Raw genomic sequence first — 7,500 nt, forward strand, 5'->3', positions numbered from 1 at the left:
AGAATGATTCCCTCCGGACAGAAAGAGAGTCCCTTCATGTAGGAGTAGTGAGTGATATGTGGTTGGTTGTTGACCAACAGAAAAAAGACATGGGAAAAGGAAAGCACTCACTTAGTTACTTACGAATCAGAAAGATTGAGGCTGACTACGGCCTCAGATGATTAGGCGGGGACAGGATTCGAACCTGCAATCTTCAGGTCATGAGCCTGATGAGTTGACCAATTCCTCTACCCCGCTTCTTCCCTCTTGAAACTGAAAACATATAGATTAGCAAATGAGACTGCCCACACTGAACACCAACCCAATCTCGAATTAAGAAAAGTTGAACCAACTAGATGAAAAAAGCCGGAAGTAGTGCTTTCTGCGGTACGATCCGAAACTAGGCAAATTTATTCTTTTATGCAATTTGCGGGACAGATCGATCCTAAAATGCAGCAGTGATCTTATATACGCTATATGTGGCTGCTTCAAGTAACCGCATTTATAAAGCATAAGTGATAGCTTAAAGGCTTGTTGTGAGAAGAGCTTTTTTCTTTATTTTTTTTCTTATCTTAAGTCATGATAAGAATGAAAGGTAGATTCAAAGTGCCAAATCTCTAATCTCTGGTCTTAGTTACTGATCAACTGTAACCTGCATTCCTTAGCTCTAAAGCCAGTGAATGTGTAGCGGGAGCTACGGGTGTAGCGCCCGAGTGAGCGAGTCTTACTGTCTGTCTTGGGCTAATCGCTTGGACTCTTTCCCTCCCTCCCGATTGCTTCTTCTGCCGTCAACTCAGGTAGCTCAAGCAGAAGCAAGAAAGAAGAAAGCAAGGCGCACTCAATCAAAGCTGCCTTTAACAAAAACAACCTGAAAGCGGGAACTCCCATCATCAAGGGATTTGGCTCATTCAATGCCAGCAAGAAAGGCATATTCAAAAGAGACAACCGGTAGCTAGCAGTTTAAGTTTAATCCGCTTACAATGTCTCCTCTGTAAGGTCTCTCTAGACCCTCAGTCAAACCATCGTCCTCTGTAAAGTCCAATGTTTCATATATCTTCATCCTCACTTGCACCTCCTTGTCAGGCCTAGCTAGGCAAACCGGTGCACCTTCTAAGTAAGGGCGAGGGTGTACGTATCCCAGGTGGAATCAATCCCATTTGGTTGGATCAAAACTAGGGGGAATTGATCTAGGCTAATCAGTGGCAAATAGAAAGTTAGGTTCCACCCTTCATCCTAGTGATGATACTCAAGTTCTTGTGATGTCCCTATTCTCAATCCTTATACAATCTTTCACTGAATTACATAAGGTCGCTAAGGTAAGACCTTTCTTTTCCCTTTCTTTCTCGCATTGATTCTCGTCCATGGTGGATCCCTTTCTATGCGAGTCGGGCTTCTTCTCATCAATAAGTAGTGGAAGGGAATCAAAATCACCGCTCTTTTATTTATATTGACTTGGCCGGTTCCACGACAAGGACCTTTCCTTTTGGGCTTATACACACCATTAGCCCTGTTCTGCCTACCGACCAAGACTTCTCTTTCTAGCCCCTCTACGCTTATCAACGCCTGCATTCCTTCCTTTGATTGCTTCTTGTACTCCCTCTATCATATTCCTATTGTCTTTGCATCTCAGTCCCGGATCGACTAGTTGTCTTCTTTGCTATAGTTTGAATCCGTGATCGACCTGTACCTAGAAATAGTCTTTGCTGGCTTGAGTCCGCGTGATTTATCTAGATTCTTATAATAGTAGCGCCGAATCCCTACTTCTTCTTGCTAGAAAATGGGAAAAAAAGACTACTTCTTGGACTGTGGCCGACACCAGATAAGACGACTAATTAGAGATTTGCTAAGCGAACGAGCCTGAAAGCGCTTCCCCTAGCTTGATCTAAGTCTTTGACAATTGCCTTACTTATATGCTCCTCGTCCCTTGCTTTCTTATTCTTACACCGATTACTGCCGATGAAGCTTTGGACATCGATTCTATTCTCTATAACGAAAACGAAGATTCAAAGTTTCCGGACTTATACTGCGCCATCTCTGAGCCCCTCTCTTTCCAGTAAGAAAGGAGACTAGGGCTTTCATTTATACTGGACTGGATCCGACGGAGCCTGCTGATGTACAAGAAGATTAAGATCTTATCATAGAAAAGATTCTCTTCAAGCGAACCGGCCTATCCTCTGCTCTGTATAGGGCTTAGGCGGTAGTTGGAACAAAGACACATTTGATTGTGAATTCCAATGTGGCTGGCAGGCATATATCTACACAGACCAATCAATAGACAAGGGAATCAGTTCGATTTGTAGATTCCTAATCTTTCAGTCTCTTGCCAGTCGCAGCCCTTCTCTCAAAGATTTCATTTCTGCGAGGTTCTTTTTTCTATTCCAATGCTTTCATCTGCTTCTTTTATTCTCCTCCGTACCTTCAGATGTCTTGAGTGGATTAGAACCCCCTCTTTCTTTGGGCGAATCATGTGCAGGCTGCATGAACAGTTGCATTTTTATTTCACGGACTTTCTGGAAATGAGCAGGGGCATGTTGGGCTGGATTAGTTTGAGGACCTCTGTAGTAACCTTAAAAAAGAGGCAATGCTTAATCTCGACCCTTTATAAATAATCCATATGGCCTCCCAAAGGCTCCTCCGCGTGTAACTCGGACAAAACCCCAACTTAGCATTTATATTATAAAAGAACCTATGGGGAAATACCGAGCTTTGAAACTATTTGATACCAAAGACTCAGGATTATGAACTAATCTCCGGTCCTGCTTTGCCAGGAGAGCCTGATTGAAATGAAACAAGAGAACTTCCTGAAGCCGAGACCTCCAAACTTGCTAATCAATGACTCTATCTGCTCACATATTGTTTGAGGAATCTTAAAACAACTCATAATGTAGGGATAGCCTGTACCACAGCTTTGATCAGAACCTCCTTGCCTGCCTTTGACAGAGGCTACGCTCCTTCCACCCTTAAAGCTTCTTCCATACCCGATCTTGAACAATACAAAATACCTGCTTATTTGATCTCCCTATAAACTAAAAAAGTGGGAAGTCCCCGGTACTTGTCATCTTGCTCCACTGCCTTAACACCCATTCTATTCTGAATTTAGATTTGAATCGGCCTATGTTAAGTAAGGGAGGAAGTCACTATTTTAAGTGGTGTATGGTAAGAGGACTCACAGGGGGGAGCGCAGCGATCAAAGCTTTGGTTTAGGGCCCACTTGGTTTAAACGAAAAAAGAGATCTTTCTAGCGATTCAGTTTTTAGAGGGTTCCAAACCTAGCCTTCCAATATGAGAGCGAGACAAGCAAGCGTCACTTCCGTCATTGGATGTGGATGGGTTCATTGTACGTTCCTTCTTTTATCTTCTCTCTGCTCCCCTTCAAAAAAAGGAAGAAAGACTTGTTTGTTGTAAATCGCCGGTTGGGTTTACCAACCAAGAAAGACATGGGAAAAAGACCAAAGCTATCAGAAAGACTCAGATGGATAGAAAAAAGGTGGCATGATCTCAATCGAGAGTCATTTCCCTGAGTGACTCTAGAATGGAATCAACCAGATCTTCACTTATTTATGTTTTTTTCATTTAAGTAATAAAGCCTTCTTGCTACTAACCCGCACCTACTCATAAGCATCTTACCCGTGGGAACTGAACCCTCTAAAAGACCCATTCATTCAGACCTCCCACTCACTGGACTGAATGGACTTCCCGCTCGCACTGTTCTTGAAGGAGGGGGAAAGCTGGATGCTGCGGCGCTGGTTGCTTGGACCTGCATTTTGACAAGCGGGCTGATTCCCGCTTGCTTCGGAGCTTTCTCCGGAGTTGCTCCCTCGGATCAATGTCCAGCCTGAGTTGTCCCCAACTGTACTCTCACCGTCAGGTGAAACATTGTGATTAGCCGAAGAAAGATTCCCAGCTCAAAGTACCGCTGGAATGGTCAAGATCCATACATAAAGCGATGTTTTTGGTCGAAATGGAGCCAACAACCATGTGAATAGCAGTCATAACTAAGACGATTGTACTACTTGAAAGGGCCATCACAGGCGTTATGTGAGAAAGTCTCGGTAAAAGAGGAGGAGGTTGCTAAAAAAAATCACTATGTCAGTCTATTTTTCCTGGAACCATATCAGGAAACTTCTGAATTAACAAAGGAATTTTGAAACGTAGGATACATCATGTCATTGTTAAGATTGGTGGCATTGTCAGTGATGATGTCATTAGGACGCTGGCTATGATGTTGTTTTGAATGAATCTCTACCTTCTTGATCTTTATTTGCATAAGACGCGACTTCAACCAACCCATTTGGTGAAGTAGTAGATTGCCACTAGGATGAAGCATTGGAAGCTTTTGGAGTCATATTTCCGATGACATCGATATTCCACACATTGAGAACGGCCAAGGCGTTGTCATGTTATTCAGAGGAATCAAAACCTTTTTCCTTATCTGCGTAGATCTGACACTGCTGGCAGGATCGAACATACTTGATACAGTCATGTTCCATAGTAGACCATTCTTTATGGAGAAGAGTCTTTCTTTCATTTGGCCTTTCAGTTGTTCGAGATCTGATTCTATCTGATGGACCGGGGTTAATCCTATCCTTACTTTTTTTTCTGTAATATGCCTCCTACAGGTGCGGTTACCTTCCTTTTCGCGACTGTCGACCTTTGTCTCCATTTATCATGTTCACACTTGGGAATTCAAATGCATGTGGCTAGGCAGCTTTCCACCGTCCGCTATTGGGGCTTCCACCTTTCTTGACTCTTCTTTTGCTTCGCCTAGTAGGAGAAGATGTTATTGATTCTATTTGAAAACAGTATAATGCCACATCTTACTAACTTCTTCTTCCTTTTCTTCTTCATGTGCAAAAGCCCTTCCACTATATGCAAGCACTTTTATTGCTGTAGAAAGTCTAAAGTATCGCAAGTAAGGCAGCAAGAAGAAGAGGAGGCTCGGCCATTAACAGTTGCGTTAGAATTGCCTCTCCATCCGCCGCTGAAGAAAGAATCTCACCCTTCCGCTGTCCCTACTATTCGACATTTCCCGGAGGAGTCAATCAGTGAGGGAGGGAAGATTCAAGACTGAACAGCCTTCCAACTCCATTCTCTATCCTCCAAATCAATCGCTAATGTATAACCTTTGAAAAGCTTTCATTGGAACTTCCCCTTTCCCGATCAATAGGCTGTTAGGGCTTTAGCCCAAGAACCCGATGCCCATTCAATAGAAGAAGTTGTTCTACCTTCGGAACCTGGTTATGAGATTCGTTGTTCGATCTTGAAGCAAGCATTTATCGTCCAGCCGGAGGAATAGTCGTTATTTCACCATTTGAATAACCTTGAAAAAAGCCTTCCTCAGCAGAGAACAGAGAGGTACTACCTACTTTCTTCCATTTTCCTTTTCTGACTGCTGTCTTAAACCTTTCTACTTTAACACAGGCACCTAATACATCAGGGACAGAAGTTTGACCGAATCTTGCAGCACCCCAACCACCTTTGTTTGGAGGAAAGCCAGATGGGACCAATTGAGGAAGCAGATCCAATTCCAACAACTGAACAAATTGGTGTTCAAGTTCCAAGGGCTGAGCACCAAGAAGAAATAGAGCATCAACCCGAGGAAATGAATCCTAACCGGGATGGGATAGAAGGACCTCTGATTGCAGAGCCGGAAGCCAACCATGGGGAATCCGTGACACCGAGCAATGATGCTCAAATCGCTCCGCTGCAACGACTCTCATTTCAGATGAGCATTCTTCTCAAGTAGGCGAAGGTGTCCGATCTACTAGCTCTACTCCAACCAATCCGGAGACTACAAGACCTTCACCTCAATCTCCACCGGTTCCCACTGAAAGCAAAGCATTACCTAAGGTAGATCATTTATCTCTAAAAACTCCTTCCAGTTTGCCATAAACCTTCTTGGCTAACTGTTGACATCATCTTCAATCTCAGACTATTGGGATTGGAGCAAGAGTGGAATGGAAGAAAGCTGTCCTTATCTTCTCCTCCAACCGGTACCTCCTCCCGACATGAAGGAATGCCCGATAATCGGGGGCTGGTATGTCCTTTCAGTTCTGGTCTGGGGAACGCCGATCAAAGAAAGCACTCCTATACTGCCTGGTGTTGATTCGGCAATTTGCGTTGGGGAGCTTTGTCATCTCAAAGAATAAGCGGATCTTCCCTTGCATGCGGATCTGAAAGTCGTGGATCTCCTGATGGCCGGTAGCTGCTTTCTGCTCTCCTTATTAGTGCCAACCAACTCCGCTAGGTATAGGTAGGGAGTCTTCTACAAGTCGCATTACTGGTCGATGACCTTCTTTTGGAAGCAGTCGAGATGCCTGCCTTTCCTGGGGGAACCCTTCCTTGCATTCTATTATTGTATTCGCTTCAATCGCTCCTGAATCGGCGGATCAAAGATCGGAATACCAGCCTTTCACTGCTAGAGGTGGATTGGTTAAGAGGCCAAATGCTATTTGCTTGCTTCTCCTGTTCGCTCTAGTTCACCTGGTTTACAACGGTCTGTTTGCTAGGTTTTTTTTAGACAAGGGCTAAGGGCGAGTCATCCCTCTTAGCAGCTCTTTCCTAATCAATCAGCTTTTGTGCTCTCCCAAAACAGCGGAAATACTTTTAAGTAAGAATTCCACCAACTACTGATCTCATGAAAGGGAATACTTTGATTGAAACAAGACTTTCTTTCTCTTGCACCACGCCGGAACGTATGGACACTGCCGAAAGTGAAGTAAGAAGGAATCGGGGTGGCTAGCTTTCCTGCTTATGTGCTTGTTATTAAGAAGATAGAAAAGAGATAGCTATCTCCCGTAGGCTACTCTTTAGAGCGTTTCACTCGTTTAAGGAAGACTAAGACAACAGGGTTTACGAACAGGGGTTATTCCCATATATCTATTATATGGATGGATGTTACTTTTGTGCTTCATTTAGTTTTGCGTATCAGTCAAGTTTCAGGTCTGTGCCTGAGGCCTGGACCAGAAAGCTTTAATGGCGGGGGCAGAAACGGAAGCAGGTACGAATAGAAGAAGGCCCAGAATAGCCAAGCCAAAGGGGTCCAATCAGTTGCGTAATGTCCGGTATCGGGAGTCTTTTAGTAATCCACAGATTAGGAACCGAGTGGGGAAGTGAGCTCTACTCTAAACTCTAAAGGCTGCTCTGCCACCTAGGGGATAGGAAACCTATTCCTTTTAGTCCGATTCGCCTGCCTCGAAGACTGGCATTAGGCCCCTACTGATGAATGATAGGATTGATTCAAAGCAAAGGAAATGGTCCCCTCTCCGCTACGGGGGATGCTATAAGAAGATAAGCCCCTGGGGGCTAGTACTTACTATTACACAGGCTAGTAGCAAGACAACCCTCAATTACATCGACCCTTGCAACAACCAAAAAGCAGTAAGCCTTCCTTCCTACAAGGGTAGGGTTTGGATTGGAATGCTTACGGAATGGAAAAAGGGCTAGGACGAAAGGGCCAGCATGAGACATAGGGACTACGGTATATACGTAATAGCCGGACTAAGAGATTATAAAAACTAG

General features: G+C 44.1%; 1 non-coding gene across 1 annotated transcript; it reads right to left on the reverse strand.

Annotated features, from left to right (window-relative positions):
* Positions 1-165: 165 nt before the first annotated feature.
* On the reverse strand, positions 166-237 carry trnfM-3. Its single transcript has one exon. It is a non-coding gene; the product is annotated as a tRNA-Met (tRNA).
* Positions 238-7,500: the final 7,263 nt, after the last annotated feature.

This window comes from Phaseolus vulgaris, mitochondrion, assembly GCF_000499845.2.
Source record: "Phaseolus vulgaris mitochondrion, complete genome".
NCBI classification, from domain to species: domain Eukaryota; kingdom Viridiplantae; phylum Streptophyta; class Magnoliopsida; order Fabales; family Fabaceae; genus Phaseolus; species Phaseolus vulgaris.